At 43.0% G+C, this 21,271-nt stretch overlaps 1 protein-coding gene across 5 annotated transcripts in view; it reads right to left on the bottom strand.

Moving 5' to 3' along the window:
* The window catches only part of MAPK4 (mitogen-activated protein kinase 4), a 179,046-nt gene that overhangs the window by 136,931 nt on the left and 20,844 nt on the right, over window positions 1-21,271 (bottom strand). Inside the window, exons 2-3 of one of the 5 annotated variants that reach the window (XM_053571749.1) lie at window positions 6,566-6,650; window positions 3,890-3,971 (exon numbers count right to left, since the gene is read on the bottom strand). The exons of 2 other annotated variants lie outside the window; for them this stretch is intronic. The gene's annotated coding sequence lies outside the window, so the exon portion shown is untranslated. Of the gene's footprint in view, window positions 1-3,889; window positions 3,972-6,565; window positions 6,651-19,598; window positions 19,617-21,271 lie in introns of those variants that run through there. 2 more of the 5 variants (XM_053571748.1, XM_053571751.1) reach the window with 2 other exon arrangements.

The raw sequence follows: 21,271 nt of genomic DNA, 5'->3' as shown, positions 1-21,271 counted from the left end.
ATCTGCTAATCACATTGCCCCTTTGACAGCTGGCTCCCTGTTCGTTTTTGACAACAGGGGGCACTAGAGGGAGACTGCACAGGAGGAGGGCTGTTCCTGTAGCCTCCACACAGCAATGGCTGTTTACCCTTGCAGTGGAAATGGGTTTTCTCACTTTCCCAAACTTCTAGAAGCAGCCTCAGCGTATCCAGAGGTACAAGCAGTGTCTGGAAGGGCTGTCTTCTCCAAGATCACAGCACTCTGAGAGGCTATCCCTCAAAGACCCAATGTAGCCATACTAGTCCCTCCTCTGAAAGCTGAGCCACAGTTCTGAGAGCCCTCTTCTCACAACTTCTCTCCCTTGTTCCCCCAGCCTGGGGGGTGGTAGCTGCTTCCTGCAGTTATGTCTCTGAGGTACCTCCAGGTCCCCTCTTGCCTTTGCAGGCCTCTCACTCCCATGTAGCCACTTCCCTCTTTTAAACCCCCTCTGCTAAAGTAACTGGTGTGGTTCCATTCTTCTAACCGTGATCCTGGTTGGGACAGAAGGAGATGACCTGCCTAATACCTCTTAGCTATTCAGTGGCAGAATGAGGACTAGGATCCAAGAGTCATGACCCCAAATCCTAATTCTTTTATCTAATATATACACCAAATCTATAGAACAATATGATCAAAGAGTATAATATAGTGAACAAGTGAGCTTTAAAGGAAAACTGTCTAAATTCAAATCCTGCCTCCACCATTTACTAGCTATGTGACCTATGGCAAGTTATTTAACTTCTCAGTGTCTCAATTTCCCCATAAGTAAGATACAGGTGGTAACAGAAACTTAGGGATACTGTGATGCATCAACTAAATACCAAGCACTTAGAATAGTACCTGGTACCCCACCATTATCATAGCAAAGTAAAAAGATGAAGTGCTCAATCACAAACATTTGTGTTTAAATCTTGGCTATGCCTCTTATTCACTGTGGGTCCTGGCAAGTCACTTTACCCATGCGAGCCTTGGTTTCCCAGCCCCAGAAAAGAAGTCATGTCTCACAGGCTAGAGGAGTAAACATCATGCAAATGCTTCAGCGTAATGCCTGGTGAGCAAGTGTTCAAAAGAAGGTATCCCCCGCTGTTACTAATTTTACCAAATCTGATGAACCCCACATCTTCTAGATCACTGATACACACAGGCAATGAATTTAGAACAAGGGCACCTTGAGCTGTCATTGTCAACAAGGCAGTGGATCTGTACTCTCCATGGCTCTGATGAACCATACTCAGGTGATACACAACAAGAACATCCAGGTAGGATGCGGCAGGTAGTAACTCAGCACTACCCACTACATGCTATCTTACAGCCAAGTGAAGTTTAAATTATCAATGACATCTTCTGTACTCCCAAGGAGGATTTTTCAGTGACCTACAATAAAGCATTACACAATTTAAAATTTAACGATAGTGAAGGAAGAGGGCAGAAATGGGTAAAAAATAATCTATCATGATCCTAAGTCAAAAAGGTTATTATTTTCAAGAATCAAATAAATCCTATTTCCCACAGGCCTGGTATAAAGGGAAATATAATTGCTTGTATAATTCTCATTTTTCGATAAGGGAAAAGTATAATTTTATTGAAGCAAAATTCTCCATGATACTAAATAGAAAAATTAATTAAATGGGACTTCAAATACAGAATATTGAATAGCATAATGGATAGTATCTTTAATGGGAACTCATTCTGTGGCTGCTTCTTATATGGTCTTATAAGATGGGTAAATTATCTGCAAACCCATCAAAGATGATAATCGCAGCTTATTCAGTGATTTTCCAAGCCAAGAAGGGGAGTAACAAAATTTTTCAAGACAGTTTCAGAATACAAATTATTTTTTTCCTTTCAAAGAAAGACAAGGACATGGCTGAGAATGGAAAGATGCCGACAGGCCTTTGATGACTAAGGGAAGTTCACGGTACCCAACTGAGAGTGACTCCTAAGGATCTGCCAGTCTCCACCGTGGTCACCTCACTGTGTCTGCAGAACTGCCAAACAGACTCATGCCTGTGGCCATTTCTGTCTACCTCCTCCACTGCTTTTCTGGAAGCAAGACTCTTCATTCCCTCCGTAGGACAGGGCCACTGTGGATCGTGTCAAAATAGCACACACAGCCAGGAACAGGGATCAAAGCAGCAAAGGGGCCAAGAAATAAAAGGAAAAATCCAAAGGCCTGGACCCAAGGCAGGATACGCAGGGCTTAATTAAGAATTTAGCGTTTAAGATGAGAAGATCTGGGCTCAAGTCTCACTTCCTCCACTTAAGCATTTTTGAGGCTGTGGGCAAGTCAACTCACCTCTCTAAAATACCAGTTTTTTTTTTCTTTTTTTTGGGACAGAGCCTCAAGCTGTCACCCTAGGTACCTGGGTAGAGTGCCATGGCATCACAGCTCACAGCAACCTCTAACTCCTGGGCTCAAGCGATTCTCATGCCTCTGCCTCCCAAGTAGCTGGAACTATAGGCGCCCACCATAACGCCAGGCTATTTTTTGGTTGTAGCCATCATTGTTGTTTGGCGGTCCTGGGCTGGATTCAAACCCACCAGCTCAGGTGTATGTGGCTGGATCCTATGTGGTACCTTAGCTGCTTGAGCCACAGGTACAGAGCCAATCCCACTGCCTTTCACTGTAAAAATGGGCATTATAAAGTACCCAGGCCATATGGCTGTAAGAAGGAAGTATTGAACATGTGTTGGCAGAGTCCTCCCTGCAGTATTTGCCACATAGCGTTCAGTAAATGGTAGCTGTGATGATGAGGACTGAATGACAATGGTGACCCCTTGTATGCGAAGATGATCCTGTAACCATTCAGGAGAGAGAGCTGCGCTACAGTAAGAAACAATATCCATGTCTCAACGGCCTCAGGCTGTAGGTGTCTTCTTATTCACTCTACAGGCAACAGGGGGGAAGGACCCAGCTCCTGGGGGGCCCCAGGCTGACCAGGCTTCACTTTCATACGTGCCTCCAGGGTCACAGCAGTGGCATGAATCAGGCACCACCTCTTCAAGTTTCCATCCAACACAGTGGCTTCTGCTCATACATGCTGGCACTGCTCAGCAGATGGTTGCCTGCAGGCCAGTGCCTGTTTTTCCACATGAAGTTTTACTAGGACATGACCACAGCTGCTTCCAGCCGCTTCTGAGCTTCTACAGCAGAGCTGAGTAATTACAGCAAAGACTGAACGGCCCATAAGCTGAAAATACTTACTAAGAAAAAGTTTGTCAGCCTCCTGCCTTGGTCTAAGTAGGTCAGACCAAACTTTGAGGCAGATAGAAAAATGAGATCTTACATGTTCCCAGGAGGCAGAGAACTAGAGATATTTAGCGGATGGCGCTGAAGACTGCATCGGTTACTCACAGCAGGCTATCAACAGGCAGCATGTTTTAACAGTATTTTGTCAGAGACAGACATGGATTTGAACTGACTTCTGGGCTCACCTCACTCAAGCACCACTCTGAGCAGTGGATGCAACACTGCTTGACATTCAAAAGCCTCAAAATCTGGCCCCTTCCTCCCATCCTATAATATGTCCCCACTATTTCTTGCCAGGATTCCTTTGCTTCTATCTGCCTAATCTCTCTCAAACACTAAGATATTTTCCAGATCACAGAGCCAGTGGCAGGCAGGGCTTTCCCCATATCTGCCTGATCCAGGGCCTCCCTTTGGAGGCTCTTTTTTCACCACAATACCTGTCACTTCACCACTTCCCCCTGCTCCCCTTGGACTCTATGAGAAATATAAATCCTCATTTCTACTATGGCCTAGAATTTCCTGTGATTCAGGATGACTTATCAGAGCATGTGAACCAAACCAGGGTCTGCCCTCACTTTTCTGCCCCTTTGATCTCGTGGACCAAATAATCTGCCTTCTTACCGTTCATCCGACTGCCACTTTCCTAGAAGATGCAGGAGGAATTGGGACCAGACTGAGGCAATGGACAGGTGCCACCAAGTCCCTGGGGGTAGAAGAGTAGCAGTCAAGTTAGCTAGAAAGAGGAACAGAGGGCACATGCTCTCCAGAAGGATGCTCGAGCCCCTGGTCCTCTTCCTCTCCACGTCCTGCACTTGTTCCCTGGGAGAACCAAAAGCTCACGTGCCCCCATGAGACACCCCAAATAAGAACCACCTCAAGCCTGAACCAAATATCTAAGGAGATCAGCAATTGAGCTGCCCAGGGAGAAGTGACCTTGGAAATGTCCGTGAGCTAAGACATACTGGCCACAGGGGTGGGAGCCTAAAGAGTTTCCCTTGCAAGGTGGAGGGTGATTGGTTTTGTTGTGGCCCCAGAGCAGAGGGCCCACCTCCAGGAAGTATTATAACCAGCATTTCAAGGCTCCTTCCAAATGCATCCATATCTTTGTCCCTTGCATTTCCCCCTCAGACCAGTATCTGCATGCTCCTGGGGGTCCTTTCTTGGCTCCTTCCTCCACACAAAGATCAGGACTGAGCTGGTCTCAGAAGAAGGAGATGTGCCCCAGGGAGCCACAGTGTTAATGTGTGCACAGCCCTGGGGCATAATGAGAACTCAGTAAACTGCAGCAGCTAGTGGCAGGAATGCCAGGTTGTCCTTACCATCCTCCTGACAGGTCCAGTAATTGAAGGCTCTGTCTTTTATCCTATTGTTTGTTGCAGATCTTCAAATCCTTTACTTATTAACCAGCATATGTATCTCTGCAGAAGACAGGTCAAGATTGGGACTGGGTCACATCCTAGTCACCTGTTCCAGGCCATTCCAGCCTCAAGCCTGCACTCTTGAGAAGCCAAGGCAAACTTGAGAACAGCACCCCACTGACAGTCTGCACTCAAAGCAAAATATCCACAGGCCTTTCCCTGATACTAAAATGTATCTACTCCCAACTTAGCAGCACACGGTGGTGGAGAAGGCCTTCTGGGGTGAGACAAAAGGTAGAAGTTAGAAAACGGGATGATTCACTTATAAGCATCAGTCTCTTCTTCAGATCCATTATCTAACAGCCCTCTTTTTCTCATGTATGTCTGTAAAACTCCTCAGGATTTATCTGGAAGTGGGAGCTGCTTTTCTAATAGAGTAAGAGGGCTTGTACCTCATGGATTAGGGGATAATTTACAATTATTAACTGCTGTGATCATAAAGTGATGCCTCACTTATGCAACTGGGAACTGGGTATGTTATATAAATTGCCTTAACAAATAACCAATCACTTTCAACATCAAAACTTTAACATTTGCCACTTTGTTGGGAATTTCAAAGCATATCACATACTTTCCTGCCTCATTAAATAAAGTACGCTAAACATCATTTAATCACCTCTCAATAATCAGGGCCATCGTTACAAACATCAACGATTACACTACCTTTATTTAGAATAAAGACACTATTTTAGAACTACTGATGTGTGAGGCTACTGCTTTTCCTGCCTAAATGATTCCAGAATTTAGAGGGTCTTTTGTCTGATTTTTAGACTTTTGTGACTCTTTCTTTACTATCAGCAGTCATTTCTTGTTTCTTTGACTATGCCTGTCTCAAATTCCTTCTAAATTGCTTTTTCTAATCTTCTGTGAAGTAGGGAAGCAACTCAGGCCTGTAAGAACTCCATGTGAACCAACAGCAAATAAGCTTTGAGTAAGGGGCCCAGTGGAGCAGAGAACTGAATATTAGTACAAGGTCTTTTTGAGGCCTGTCTTGGGTAATGGAAGACTGTTATAGCCTCCTGAATCTGTCAATTCCATGTCAGGGCAATGAGCCTTCCTATTAAGACAGAGCTGACAGAAGTGAGGGAGGTAGGCGGGGAGGGAGGATGGATGGAAGCACTGAAGTAAGCATGGAGGGGGGGAGAGAGGGAGGGAGAATACTTGCTAGCACTTACAAGGTGCCAGGCTGTGTTCTCGGTTTTGGATACATGAACTAATTTCCACTACAACAGACCCTTGAGGGAGATACTATTATTATTATTATTATTCCCATTTTGCAAAGGGACTCTGAACTGAGGCAAGGAGAAGACTGACAATACTGGCTAGTGTGGAAGAACAGGCTCTGGAGGGATGACCGGTCACATTTGTTGGGACAGGCATGGCTCCTACAGGAACCCCAAGAATGTATGTGTATATTAGAAGGACAAGGACACATGCAGGAAACTGGCATGTGGTTATTTAGCACATGAGTCCCCTCTTTGTGGTGGTCACAGGAGGAGTGGAGATATGGGTGTCCCTTAATGAGTGCCTTAGTGGCTTAGAGGTCCCCAGGGAGCCACTGGGGACAGAGGAAACACCAGAGAGAAGGAAGTTGGTTGAGCTGGCTTAGCTCTGTGGTGGCTGAAGACTCTTCACCCAGGTCAGCCTCACCCTGAGAACAGAGCCAGCTAAGGGAGGGGGACTGCACAAGAGTGGCCTGTGAGGGACTTGCCCAGCTGCTGACCCACCAAACTGGCTTGCCAGCTTCTTCTGGTAACTATCTATAGCCTCTGGTTTAGCTAAGGGCTCTGTAGTCCCTCCACTAAGACTCTACCGGAGGTATGACATGATTTAAACAAGTCTTGGGTGAAGTGAAATGTATTAGCAAGTCTGCACTCACGGTCACAGGAGCAGTTCTTGCAGTTCAGGGAAAGTCTCTGTCTTGGCTTCCCGACACTTCAGCTTGTCCCCAACACTGGACAAAGCTGCAATAATAATATATTTTGGGATGTAAGGGATTCAGGCACCAGAGGTCCTCCACGAAGCCCGGACCTGGACCCTTGAGCACTTGACCTAGACCATGGTACTGAACCGTGAGGCTTGTGGAGTCTTGAACCTTGTTCATGCAGGGGGTGTGGTCTGGACCCTCTTTCTACACACTGCTCTTGAACACCACTTATTACACCAACAAAAATTCATTTCTCACATACCTTATGCTAATTAACAAACCCACTAGTATAGATTTCAAGCATACTTGGAATGCTGAATAACTATTTCTGGAATGTCGATTCCTGATTAGTATATTTCAAATGCTAAGCACTTACCCCTAGGGTGTGGACTGGAGTTCAGTGGTGCCCAGACCACTGCTGTTTATATATATATATATGGAGATATAATAGTATCTCCATATATATATATGGAGATATTTTAAAGTAAACTGTCCTGCTGTCACTGTGCCCAGCTAGGCTCAAGGGGCAGGGCTGTTCTGATCTACAAAGACAGCCAGTGAGGATGCTCCAGGCAAGAGAACTGCCAAAGGGGAGACTTAGAGACTCCAAAGCTCAAATGGATCCAGGAAATTGTAAATCCTACTGGGTGGGTTCCATAGACTGCTACATAGACCTTGTGGGGATAGAGCAGGGGCAAGCAGAGGTAGAGGGAGTTATGGCCAAATAAGTTAACCAGTTGCTTCATTCAGTGTTTGTCAGGACCTACAATGTACTTACTCACATGCCTGATGCCTCTCTGGGAAGCTCTGCAGCATTTCTCAAATTACTTTGTCTATGGAATCATTTTTCTACAGAGCACATTAAGGGACTATATCCTGAGAAAGATAATTTAAGAAACACGGTATAAAAAAATAAGGGAGATAAAGCTAGATCACACTAGCTAGGAAATACTAGGCTGTTGACTGGAGAGAAAATGGAAATTTACTCACTGGGCTAAGGTTTATGATTTCAAAATAATGGGTTGTTTCCTAAGGATTAAGTGCCCACTGGAAATGGAGAGGGAGAACTGTTCTCATGAAGCCCTTTCAATGTGCGATGGTGCACGCAGCAGGTATGACAAAGGAAGAAGGGGAAGAGTGTAGAATGTGCCTGGTCACCACCCACACCCAGCAAAAGAAGGGAACGGTGAGAAACAACACCCCCAAGCGTGTTGGGTATCACCATGCACAGCCTCAACAACAACACGGTCCTTAGTCAGTGCCAGGAAGCAGCGAATAGGTCTAAAAAGGATGGAGTGAAGCACGTCGTACCCCAGCACTGAAGGGGGGGCATCATATTCAGAAGACCCAGGCAGAGGCTCGTGGGCATCTGGGAAGACACAGCTCTGTGGACATCTCCCCATAGGAGAATGTCCCTCACAAGGTGGAAGAAAGCCTGGGTGTCGAGGCTCATGCCTATAATCCTAGCACTTTGGAAGGCTGTGGAGGGTGGATTGCTTGAGCTTAGGAGATTGAGACCAGCCTCAGCAAGAGTGAGACCCCATCTCTACTAAAAATAAAAATAGAAAAACTAGCAGTGGCCCTCGCCTGTAGTCCCAGCTACTGAGGAAGCTGAGGCAAGAGGATGACTTGAGCCCAGGAGTTTGAGGTTGCTGTGTGAGAGATAAAACGCCACAGCCTCTGCCTAGGGTGACAAAGTAAGACTCTGTCTCAAAAAAAAAAAAAAAAAAGTAGAAGAGAAGTGATGTAGCAACGGAAGGAAGGGTGGAAGGGACTAAGACAAAATGCCTTCCAGAAGAGAGTTGCATGTGTAGATTGTCTACAATCTATGCTTTTTCATGGTCCCCAGAAGCCATGCTATTGTCATGCTAGCACAAAATACATCAGTCAACTGTACCCTCACTTTTTAATTTTTATATTATCAAACAACAAACAATATCAATGTTTAAAATAACATTTTCTTTTTTTTTAAATTTTAGTAGAGACAGGGTCTTGCTCTTGCTTAGGCTGGTCTCGAACTCCTGAGCTCAAGCAATTTACTGCCCTCGGCCTAGGGATTACAGGTGTGCACCACCAAGCCCAGCTTAAAATGACATTTAATAAACACATTTATGAACAAGGAATAAACAGAAATAAAGACCACACCTGATTTAACGTTTTCTAACAGGGATGAAACTCCTTTCCTAAAGTGAACTAGTAGGTATTTTGTTTTTTAAATCTCTTTTCCCTAAGAAGTCCTTTGGCACTAAAATCAATCAAATAAAAACATTTATTGACAATGCTGTATCCCTGAGGATGCGTGTAGCTGCAAGAAATGAGAAACTTGACTCAAAACAGAAAGTACATTTATTGTTTCACAAAACTGGAAGCCACAGCTCGGCACAGGTGCCATGCTGTCCCTGAGATTCTCCCAAACACTGTTCTGACTGGAGTTGGGCAGCTCCTGCAGCCCCGACCTTCACAGCCATGCATTACAATGTCTACAGGTGGAAGGACACCTCACCGCTCCCTGTAGCTTTTTCTTGAGATTGAGGAATTTTATCCCAGAAGCCCTTCTCATGGGCTGTTGGGGGCCATTTGCACCTTTCTAAGCTAGTCCTGAGCACAGAGGAGGAGTGCCTGTAACAATGAACACACGCCTGGGCCAGGTTCCCCTGAGATGCCTGGTTAGGGAGAGCGGAGGGATACCTGAAAAAATTGGGACTCTGTGGGATAGAAGGAAAGGCACAAACCGAATACTGGATAGGCAGCCAACATCATCTACAAATGCCACATGCTAGTTACGATGGGAGACAAAGCCATCATAGACGGCCCTCTCAAAACATTCACAGAGTGGCTAGAGAGAGGCATGCATGCATTTACGTATGGGAAAATAGTTACAATGCGCAAATTGCATATATACAATGAACTCTATTGGGAAGAACCCAATATAGCTTCATCTTAAACCAAACTCTGCTCTTCTGGAAACCAAGTCATAAGGAGATTGGATTTTTTTCTTTTTTTCAGAATACAGATATTATAATGATATATCAAAATTGGCTTTGTACTTCTTAGAGAAAGATGTTTAGAGGTTGTAACATCATAAGTGGATTAAAATCCAAACTATTTTCACAAATAGATTCTCTGTAAATGACTTAGAATAATACTCCACAGGAAAGCAGAAAATACAATATAAAATATTTGCGGAAAGTTACTCATGCTGAGGTTCTACAGATAAACTCTCCAGAAATGCATTCATAGTATACAGTTATTATGTGTCGATTAAAGATAATAAAAGCAAATAAAAAAAAATACACTCATGAACATAGACTTTACTGATTAAGCATAAACCGCCACTTTTAGCCTTAAAAATCTCAGCTCAGAAGTGAGATAAAGACTGATAGGTTTTTTTTGTTCTGTTCAAAGATCAATGAAGTGAGAATTCCACTATAATTTCTAATTAGGATTAATTAGCTAATGTTCTCAAGGTACACAATGAGGATGAACTGTGGTGCGAGGTTCAATTGTCCTGAAGTAGAGCGGCTGAATATTAATTCTGCTTGAAACACATTCATCCAAATAATATCTGCAGATACTCTTTGGTTCCAGGAGGTAAGGGTTAGAGTATGCTAGAGTCAGTGACTCACTTCCACAGAACAAAGTATGGAAAGAGAAAAATAGTTCAGAGTGGAGAAACCTAGCAAATGTTAAGGTTAAGGTCATCAGAAATGGGTATTCCTCCCAGAAACCCATTAACCCCAGTATAATCAAGAGAAAAATATCAGACAGACCCAGATTTAGGGACAGTCTGTAGGATATTCTGGCCAGGACTCTTCAAGACTGTCAAAGTCATGAAAAGACAGGACTGAGAAACTGTCACAGACCAGAGGAGACTGAGGAGTCGAGACAATGCTGAATTCTGGAATGGAACTTGGAACAGAACAGGACATTGTGGAAAAGTTGCTAAAACCTAAGTAAAGTTTTTTTTTTTTTTTGTTAAGTCAGCCTCAGGCAAGAATTATGAAGATAAAGCTGTGTGGAGATTGTTTCAAACAAAAGCCATCCATACATTGAGAACAAAAGAATACCAAGTTTATCTATGACTTCTTCACAAGATACAGTAATTATTGATTTTCTGGTCTTTTCTTAGAAGTTCATGAAAGGATTTTTTTTTCTTGGCTAGATTCTTGTACACTGTAGAGAGAAAACTCAGGGGTGGATTAATTAGGGTGTGAAAAAGGACACACCAAGAAGATAACCTGGTAAGAAGACAAGTAGCGTTGGTGAGCGAGTCAAACAGGAAAACATAATCTGTTTGGGATTCTTCCCCTGTTGTTAAGTGACGTGATCGAGTTATAAATTCCTGGAAGGCAGGAGCTATTTCTTGCTTATTTTGAAAACCTTCACAAAGCTTGGCATGCTGTAGATGTTTAATATTTAAGTCAGATGACTTCATTTAGAAGATCAAGTTTCGAGGCCTACCATTTCTTAGGAGGGGAGGGGTGTTAGTGTAATGCTGATAGGAGGGAACTTGAAGGCCCAAGAAGCCTTTAAAATCCAAAAGGGTGAATGTGTAAGGATGGATTTTCAAACACAGAGGGACTGAAAAAGTGGTTCCCAAAGCACACTTTATTTTCCCTACCAGCTCAGCTTCTTCAAGTAGCCACAGTGAGGGGCTTTCCCATGCCATGTTCCTTAGCACCACCTATTTATATTTTCAGAGTTCTAACTACTTAATGGCTCATTTAACTTGATCCATAATCTTAAAGCAGATAATCCCAATTTTCAGATGACTTTGCAGCTCAAAGAAATTAATTGTCTATACACAGCTGAACTACAATGAGGCCTCAGGGAAACACAGGGTGGCTTCTCAAACAAGCTCATATGTTAGGCATCTCCCCACTTCTAATGCCATTCTGTATCTCTTGTATGTGCCCCTGGTTGAACATGGTCTTATGTTTTCTTGATGCTCCCCTTAAAAAAACTTAAGGTGACCACCAAGGTCAATGTGACACATTAAGAAAGTAGATCATTGAAAAGGTCTAAATAAGACTCACCACCTGGAACTATCGAGTTAATGACATGCTCCATGCCAGCTTTCTTTGGGACACAAAACCAAAAACCTGTGTTTAGTCCTAGCAAAACTCCCTGAGGCCACTTGTCTAGAAACAAAAAGAACTGGACAGAGTCATGATTTTAGATGCAAGTGACTGTCAACCAGGACTGGCTGCTAGGAGTGAACATAAGGTTTTGGTGCTTCTGGTTGGTACAAAGCACTTTGACAGGTACAAAGCACTTAGAGAGGGTGAATAAATAAAAATGCCAATCTGATCCAGAGGGCCTCTTTTCTCCAGATCAAAATATACCTTTCACGGAGGTGGATGGAAATTGACTGGATGAGGAATGAGGAATGTTCAAGGGCAACAAAAACATCTTGTACCTTAATAGTTAAAACCCATCCAATCGAACACTTAGGATCTGTGCAAATTCTATGTACACATTAAAAAAATAATAATGACATCTGAAATAGGAACCTATTAGGATTTGCTCTAAGTAGTAGTGAGTATAGCAGAGCTGTTTACTTCCATGATTTGAACTTCCTTGTTAATTAGATGTGGCCTAAGATTGTCTGAGGTTTTTTCTGTTTGTTTGTTTTTGTGTTTAGCAGCTTCACCACACTTTTGCCGTTCACTGAATTTATGGCTAAGGATAATTGCCAAGTCTTTCCTTTTTTAGCCTTGAATCGATACCAAGCAGTGCTTCCCTGACCTGACGCTACTCCACTGATGTTGATGTCGGTGGATACGCAGGACAGCACTGTGCAGCTCATGGCTAATGAATGTTATTTGAGGAATTCTTTTTTTTTGGAACAGAGTCTCATTCTGTCACCCTGAGTAGAATGCCATGTTGTCATAGCTCACAGCAACCTCAAACTCTTGGGCTCAAGAAATCTTCTTCTTTTTTTTTTTTTTGCAGTTTTTGGCCAGGGCTGGGTTTGAACCTGCCACCTCCGGTATATGGGGCTGGCACCCTACTCCTTTGAGCAACAGGTACTGCCCTCAAGAAATCTTCTTGCCTCAGCTCCCTGAGTAGCTGGGACTATAGGCACCCAGAACAATGCCAGCTAGTTTTTCTACTTTTAGTAGAGACAGGATCTCACTCTTGCTCAGGCTGGTGTCGAACTCCTGAGCTCAATCAATCCACCCACCCTGGCCTCCCAGAGTGCCAGGATTATAGACATGTAGCACCGCACCGGCCTATTTAAGGAATTCTTTGGACTGTGGTGTGTTGAAAGAGACTGCAGCAAGGACTGGAGCTGGGAATAATGTCTGAGCTCATGTACCAGTTGCTCCTTCACAAACAGGTTCTATTGGAGGAAACAAGATGGCGTGTCTGAAAATACTTGAAGAATCACATGAAAGACTCTGGGGTAGAAATTGCAAGGGGCCAATTTTGATAGTGCAAAATGAGGGAAAAAAACTCACTAATTACTAGAAATGACATCAGAGAGATGGCAAAGCTACTAGTTAAACGCACAGCCTATGGAGACTTGGCTGCCCAAGTTCTAGTCCCATCTCTGTCACTTAGTAGCTGTGTGCTTTGAGCAAGTCACTCTGTGACTCAATCTCTTCCTCTTGGATCATTGAGTTAGTGACTGTACCGGAGTCGCACCAGTGGCAAGCACCAGTAGGTGCTATGTTAAGGATTAAGAGGTAAATAGCTTAGAAATGGAATGGACAATGGTATGAGACAATATGCTTTAACGCTCTGAAAATGTTCCAAAAATGCCTGACTTTCCCTCTATTTGGGTACCTTCATTAGAAGGACAGTTGCACCACACAGTCCCTAAGGTTCCTTTTTTCAGTCCTAAAATCAATGATGCTAAGTCAACTCTTCAAAAGTTCTGAATAAAACAAAAGGCATGCCAGCCTTCTCTCACCCATCAATCAAAACATTCCCTCTTTATTCAATCAATAAACTCCCATATTCCTTGGAAACAAAAGCCCGTAATTGGTGTAAGGAAATTTAAATCAGTTTCTATCTTCAATCACACAAAGGTGATAGAAAATAAAACAGAAAGAAAAGACAGACCCCAAGCAGAGGAGCTGTAATTAATGGGGTCACAGCCAGAAGGTGGTGGCTTGCATTGGCCTGAGGGCCAGTGTCTTTGATCTCCTATTTGGTCTGTCAAAGATGGCAACAAGAGGGAGGAATGGCATTGCTCTAATCCAGAAAAAGGGAGTATTTTTCTCCTCAGTTCCACACTGGTGACTGTTTCTTCTCCTGCCCTATTTTTTCATAGATTTCTATTGGTCTAAAGCTTCCTGCCCCTAAAGTACTCCTGATCCCAAATCAGAAACCAAACACGGTTTTCCAACAGAAGGGTTTATTTGGCATGTCCTTGAACCCTCGTTGGGCCCTTTCTTTATCTTCTCTAACCCTCGTGGGCCTCTAGAGTTTCCCAATCCTATTTCTTACTCATGACAGGCAAAGTCTGCAAGCTTTCAAAACACTTTTTCTCCTAAGTTCTCTTCTCTTCTCTAATTGCCTTGTGTCTGCTTGGCTCCATTTGCAAATGAGCTGCTTAATTAACTTCCTAGGACTTTTTGGTCTTTCTGGCCATGGAAAATCACCTGTGCCATGTACAAGCTGCTGCATTTCTAGCCACTGTGGTAGTCAAGTGCCATTGGTAGAGGAGAATCATCTCAGTATTGCTGAGGTGCTTGTGGGCCCTAGCATCAAATTTGGTAACATGGTGGAGAAGCCCCTTGAAATCAGGAAGGAGGAGCTGTGGAGGGCCAGATGTCAGTAGTACTTGGCCTTCAACCATTTGCTGTCATTTACTAAATGTGTGACCTGGAGAAATTTACTTAATTTCTCTAATCTCTTTCCTTCTCTGTTAAGGGAAGAATGGTGATGGTAAAACCTCTACCATTTACCTGTGCCTTATACTTCTAACTCATCAGACAGATATCACAAAAAGAGACTGTGCATAAAGTGCTTCGTAACCATAAACGCACTAAACAAACATAGGCTCATCTCATAAGGCTGCCCCTTGACCACACTAGATGAGTATGCTAGTAACAATCTAAGTAACCAAATTCTGTGCCATAGCCTAAATCAATACGCTACTTGTCCATCAATTGTATTGGATGCTGAAAGAAATATCTCAAGTCAACATGGATGCTGTCAGATACAGCTATTGGGAACATCTGCAGGAGGCAGGATTAAGGGACGGATATAAAATCAAAAGGAGGGAGGCCAAGTCTCAGCCTCAGTGATGTTCCTAATTAGTTGGGGAGTGCTAAGCCCAGCAAAACCTCCTGTATCTCTAGTTCCTAAGACTCTCCCAATGAATGGTGTTACTGTAGGAGAAAATAAAAAAGCTCAAGAAGAAATAATTTACTAAGCTGTAACTACAGTGGACAATATGATGATGATGACTTTACTGATTGATCCATGAGGAACCATCGATTCTTTCCCCTGTGCTCAACTGAATGCAGAGGCAGCAGAAGTCGGCTGATTATTGTGCTACTATGACTATGAATAAACATAATCACATCTAAAGAGAAGGTCTTCACCAAGGAAAAAGCCCTGATTTCAACTTCTAGTGCCAAGAAGAATAGTCTCACAAAAGGCACAAGATACACACAGTTTTGTGTGGCTATTTCCCTGCAGACGTTACTGGCTTGTCAAGGAAGAAAGCTTACCTTTCCTGATATGTTGAGCTCCATGCTTTGGGGGACCATGGAATAAACCATCTGAGACTGAACATTTGTGAGAGTGAAAAGGACATAATAATTTTGTAAGGAAAGCAAATTGCACTGAGATTGTCCCTGACAATCTCACCCAAGCAGAGTGCACTGTCCCCTGTCTCTACACAGCTCACATCAGGGCCTTGATGAACTCCAACGGCAACAGAATTGCTAATTCTCACTCTAATTTTCCCATATGGTATAGTATTATTATTCCACTCCAATGATAAATCTGTGTTTACCTTTCAGCTCTAATTTTAGCACAGCAGTAAAGCCCATTAGTTGCTTTGAGAACATTTTCCCATTAACTTGAGTAAGGTGTTCTGAGCTGGACAGACGGGCTCCTCTCCTTCCTGACCAGCTCCCACCCACGTGAGCAGCTATGGAAACGCTTCCTCAGCTGAGCTCATGCTGCCCTCTCTCTCTCTTCTACATGATGCCTGGGCCCAGGAGTGAATAAGAGCAAATCCTCCTCCAAGGACAAAGTTACTATCAGAATTATGTGAAACATATTTCCTGATAGTCCTTCCACTAGCTGCAAATATTAAGTTTTTATGCTATTAATTGAAATTCAAGTTAAAAATGTGTATCTCTGCATCTTAACTTTATGACCATAATTAAGCTACTAACAGAGGCTTTAGTCCCAAGAACTTCCCCCTCCTCATCATGGCTGGTCACCCTGCCCTGGACGTTAGGATCAGCATATTATAGGCTGGAAGTGTGGAAGAGAGGGGCAAACACTGAACTGGAGGACTCAGGTCTGGCTTTGCCAGCTTCTCCATCAAGTTCTTAACATCTTGGACTTGAGTTTCCTTCCTTCTGCCAGGGGGCGATCTTACTCAGTGGTTATCTTATGGAGTTGCCATGAAAATTAAATATAATAATGCATCTGGAAGTTCCCTGGAAACAACAAAGAGCATCGCAAATATACCGGCAATGCAAATTTGCAGGTGAGAGGACAGCCGCATAGGACAATAGAGGTTCCAGCTGTGAATTCTCGGTTAATTGCACTCTGAACCCTTGTACTCAATTCTCTCAAGGTAATTAAGAATGTAGTTGGATGGATAGACTGAAACCAAAAGAAAGAACCATTTTCTAGCCACAGGCAATAGTAAAAGTGCACGTTTTGAGCAAATGATTTAGATTTGAATCATTATTTGGCTCCAAAAGGCTCTAGACATAATCATGCACTTAGAATGAATTTTTTTTTTTTTTTTACCATCTAATGGGCTAGTTTTTGGTCATTTCTCCAGTTTTTTTCTCTATCTATAAATGCCTGTCCAAATTGAGTATGGGTTTGATGCATAAAGTAATCTTTAAAACTAATGCCACATTCTTGAAGCTATAGGCAGCGCACATTCTTGAAGCTATAGGAGCCCAAATTCAAACTTGTACTGTCAACAACCAGAGGACCTGTGTCCCAGGGCCATTCCTCTATCACATTTTCACCTTGATTGAACCTGCTATTCCTGAATTTTTTTCAAGTGCCTCATGTTTGGTAGGTTAAGAGAGGCTTCTTTGTATTTATGAAGTGTACATGCTAGTAAAAATGTCTGAGTTTCTCTTAGCAAACAGACACATGAATGTTACTGTGATAGATTCCTCACGTGGCTGCCAACAACTGCTCCCCTCACCTCCTGCATCAAGACAGGGAGTTAACTTTTCCAACCTGTGAATCTGTGGTTTCTTATACCTGCTTTGACGAACAGAAGGTGGTGGAGATAATGTTCTTCCTAGGACTTTTGAGTTTGGATCTTAAGAGAACTAGCAATTTCTGCTGCTTCTTCCCCTATAAGCCCGTCTCTACATGATATTTCCAACTACCCTGAGACCACCACACTGTGAGAAAGCCAAGCTAGACTCAGACAGAGGTCACAAGGGGAAGCACAGAGGTGTGAGACATGTGAGCAAAGCTTTCTTGGGCTTTCTGGCCAAGCCCAACCCAATCAACAACTAAAAGCAGCCAAATGAATAACCCATTTGTTGCCACATGGAAAGGAAGAATCACCCAGCCAACCACTGATCAAATTATAAAATTATGGGAAACTTTAAGACACTGAAGTCCTCCTCAACCAAGTTTTGGGGCTGTTATTTAACTAAAATAGTAACGTCTCCTCATTTTACCATGAAAAAAGGACACTCAGAAATACTGACATAGATGCCCTCATCAACCACACTGAATTCCAAACCCTCTATATGTAGTAATTCATACTAACATCTCTTATCCAGCTGTAGTCTTGGAAAATTAAGTCTTTAATGTGCTCCTACATTGTAATTCACTTGATAAACACTCCTTGGAAGAATCTCCCACGTCTACATGTGTGGGGGTCCTAATGGGATGGCAGAAGAGCCCTGGTGATGGGGACTTGGAGGCCTGAGCTGCAGGTCCAGCTCCAACTCTGACTCTCGCCCTTTGACTCATTCCAAACTCTGGGCAAGACATTTAATCTCAGTCTCAGTCTGTTCAGGCTGTTATAACAAAGTTCTTTGGACTAGGTGGGTTCTAAACAACAGTCATTCATTTCTCACAATTCTGGAGGTTAGGAAATTACTGAGATGGTGGCTCTGGCAAATTGGGTGTTGGGTGAGGGGCCTTGTCCTCACAGGTGGCATCCAATAGTGGTGTCCTTGAGTGGCCAGAGGAGCAAACAAGCTCCCGTGGGCCTCCTTTGTTATATAAGAGCATTAATCTCATTCATGAGGGTAGAGCCCTCAAGATCTAAATTATCTCCCAAATGCCTGGCATTTCATACTCTCACATTGGGGAATAGGTTTCAACATATGAATTTTGAGGGGACACAAACATTCAGACCATAGCAATCTCTTCTGCCTATTCTAGTTTATAAGATATAGATTAATAACATCTACTCTGTCTACTCTGTAGACTTCTTGTAGTAACCAAAGTAGGTAGGACATGTTAACAAGAGTTTTTAAATATTATAAAGTTTTTTTACCAGCTCTCATTTCATAATTTTATTTTTCCAGATTTAAACTTAAAAACATATGTGTTTTTAAATAAATACATTTTTATTTGTGTTTATTTAAAAACACACACATATATGTTATTTTTAGATAAACACACATATATATATATGTTTATCCCTCAAAAACTCCTGCAATTTAAGGGTGTTGCCACCAGGTGGCAATGGTATATATAATCAGAGCCCCTTAGATCCTAAAAGGAAGAAAGAGTCTTATATTCTCAAGAACTTATGTGAGTATTTGCCTGGAGATAATGTTCTGAGGCCTTTCCCTGGCTTGGAGGGGAACAACCCCCCTTTTTATTTTCTATACAGTTAACATAGGAGAAAGGAAACAAACATCCATAAAAATGGCGAACCTACGCTGAGAATTTACCATCAGCCAGGTAGTGTTGGAGTTTTTGTATGATCTTATTTCCTCCTCACAAAAATTCTATCCTTATTATCCTAAATTTACAGATGAGCACTCTGAGGACTAAATAAATTAAGCTACCTGTTCAATTTCAGACACCTAGTAAATAAACGCAGAGCTGGAATTCACACCCAAGCTGCCTGGTTCTGCGTCTGGCACTTTTCACCACTTCATCATCAAGAACTCTAACACCTTTAGGTATGTTTTCCTCAAGCAGAAGGAGGCAATTTTCTGCACTAGATTTTTAGTAATCTTTCACCCTTACAATTATTACTTTTATGAGACTTCTAGTTAAGGGAAATTTGTTTAAAATACGCTAACTGGTAATACTCAAGGGCTCTTAGCTAAGTTGATCTAGCCAAATGTGACAGCTTTCACAAATCAGTGCCAATTAGAAAGGTACTCAGAAATGGTTTTCTGACACAGAAAAAAGGTCCTGAATTTCAAAAGCTTCTTTTGCACAAACATTGTAAATAAGTCCATTCAAATCCTTTATGAATGGATATAAGGTGTCCCTGTTACTACAGAGCAAATTGTTTTCCCACTAAGGATAACAGGTCCTTGAGTCCTTACTGTGATGGTCACACCCACTCACTGAACCCCTTATTGATCAAGTGTGAGAGGACATCAATGCTAAAGCAGCACCCCAGGGCACTATCTGTGGTAGAAACACAGAAAGATCAGAGTCAGATTTCTGCACATTGTGGGCAACTTTCAGGCAGTATTCAACTATCTCTACAGCAAAAGCCAGACATGTCCATATAGAACCGACCCTACTATCACACACAGAGCTAAAAGACAGGGCAAGCCTGATGGGAAGAGAGGGAGAGGCCCCACCTGGTCTCACCAGGGCATACCTTGGACGGTAGGAAACATCTTCAAGGGTCAGCTTGAATGAACCTGTACAGTAGCAAAATAGGGATAATTATATCAAGGGCCATAGAAATCTGACTGATGAAAACTCCAAGCCAATTGTTCATAGCCTGAACTGCACATTAGAACCAGTGGGGGAATTTTTTTCAATGCCTGTCCAGTTGGCCTATGGACCATATCTCTGACTACTTAAAATTAGAGCCTCTGGGGCTAGTACTCAAGTGTTTCTACTTAAAGCATCCTAAGTGATCTCACAGATTGAGAGCCTAAAATTGAGCATAATTTAGAATTATAATACAATTTCTTTTTTTTCCCCCCATAGGAAAATGACCATTCTAAGATAGCTGAACTCTGAGCAAGAAACAAGAGGACTTTGAGTATTCATTGGAGGAAGTTATAGCCATTGTGACAAGCATGATCTCACTCAATTCCCAGGATACCCTCTGAGGTTTGCAAAACAGATATTTAGGCCCACAATTCACTGCTTCAGAATGGAAAGTTTGAGGTCAGAGGAACCTTAAGAAGTCCTCTAGTCCAGTGCTTCTGTAACTTTATCTGCATCAGAATCACCTGGGGGGGCATGTAAAATTGGGATTGTTGGGCTCCACCCCATAGACCCAGAAATTCTGATTTCTTGTGAAGAGAAGGGAGAATGCAGACCAGCAACAGTTTCTGATCTGCAGAGAACCAGCCACTGGCCTGGTCTATGCACCCGTCCAATGCAGGAATTCCAACTGTAGCATCCCTGATATCCCTGTGATACGGGCACCAGGCTGAGCCATCCCATCATCAGGGAGCTCATTGACTTACCAGGTAGCCCAGGAGGACTGACCCTGGGGTGACCAGGGTTGGCGTAGGGGGTAGATTTGGGATTCAGGCTTCTCAGTGAGGGTACCTAGGCATGCTCTTATGCCATAAAACAAGAGAATTTGCCAGGAGGGCCCACTGAGCGACAGAGCCTGTGAGATCTTCATGATCGGCTAGCCCAGGGTTCTCCTCTGAGAAGCTCTTATACCCAGACCTCACTCCAGACTAAGTGAATCAAAATTTCTGTGTTTAAGTTCTTTAAGTGGTTCCAACAAGCATCCAGGGTAGAAACCCATTGAATGCATCCATTCCCTTCATTTTAGATACAAGGAATCTGAGACCCACTTCTTCCTTAATCTTCCCATTCTTCATATTCCTTGAACTAATGGAAACCTATCTAATAATGCTTTCAAAATGACAGTGGTAATTATATGTGCTTAAGTTAAAGGTTTCATTTACCTGTGAGCTCCTTGATGACAAAGGATCACATGTAATGTCCCTAGAACATGTGATACATCTCAGTCAGTCGCTTTTGTCAGACTAACTCTAAATTCTGTAAACATGGATCCCAATCCCTGCCCACCTCCACCCACAGGTGCATGGAGTTCCCCAGAGCAGGCTCCAAGCCACCCACACAGGAAGCAAATCCTTAACGGAGGAGGGACTCAGCTGTTCTGTTCACCCACTTTATGTGGTAGCTTAAAATGTGTTCAAAAATTATTTGACACTCCCTTCAAAAGGTTGAGCATGATTCCCCTTTCCTTGGAGTGTGGGCTGGACTCAGGGACTCACTTCTAAAGAACAGAAAGAAAATGGAAACAACAGTGTGTGATTTCAGAGTCCAGGTCAT

The sequence above is a fragment of the Nycticebus coucang genome, chromosome 19 (assembly GCF_027406575.1).
Source record: "Nycticebus coucang isolate mNycCou1 chromosome 19, mNycCou1.pri, whole genome shotgun sequence".
Classification (NCBI taxonomy): Eukaryota; Metazoa; Chordata; class Mammalia; order Primates; family Lorisidae; genus Nycticebus; species Nycticebus coucang.
Note: the sequence above shows the minus strand (reverse complement) of the source record. Positions and strands in the feature narration are given on the sequence as shown.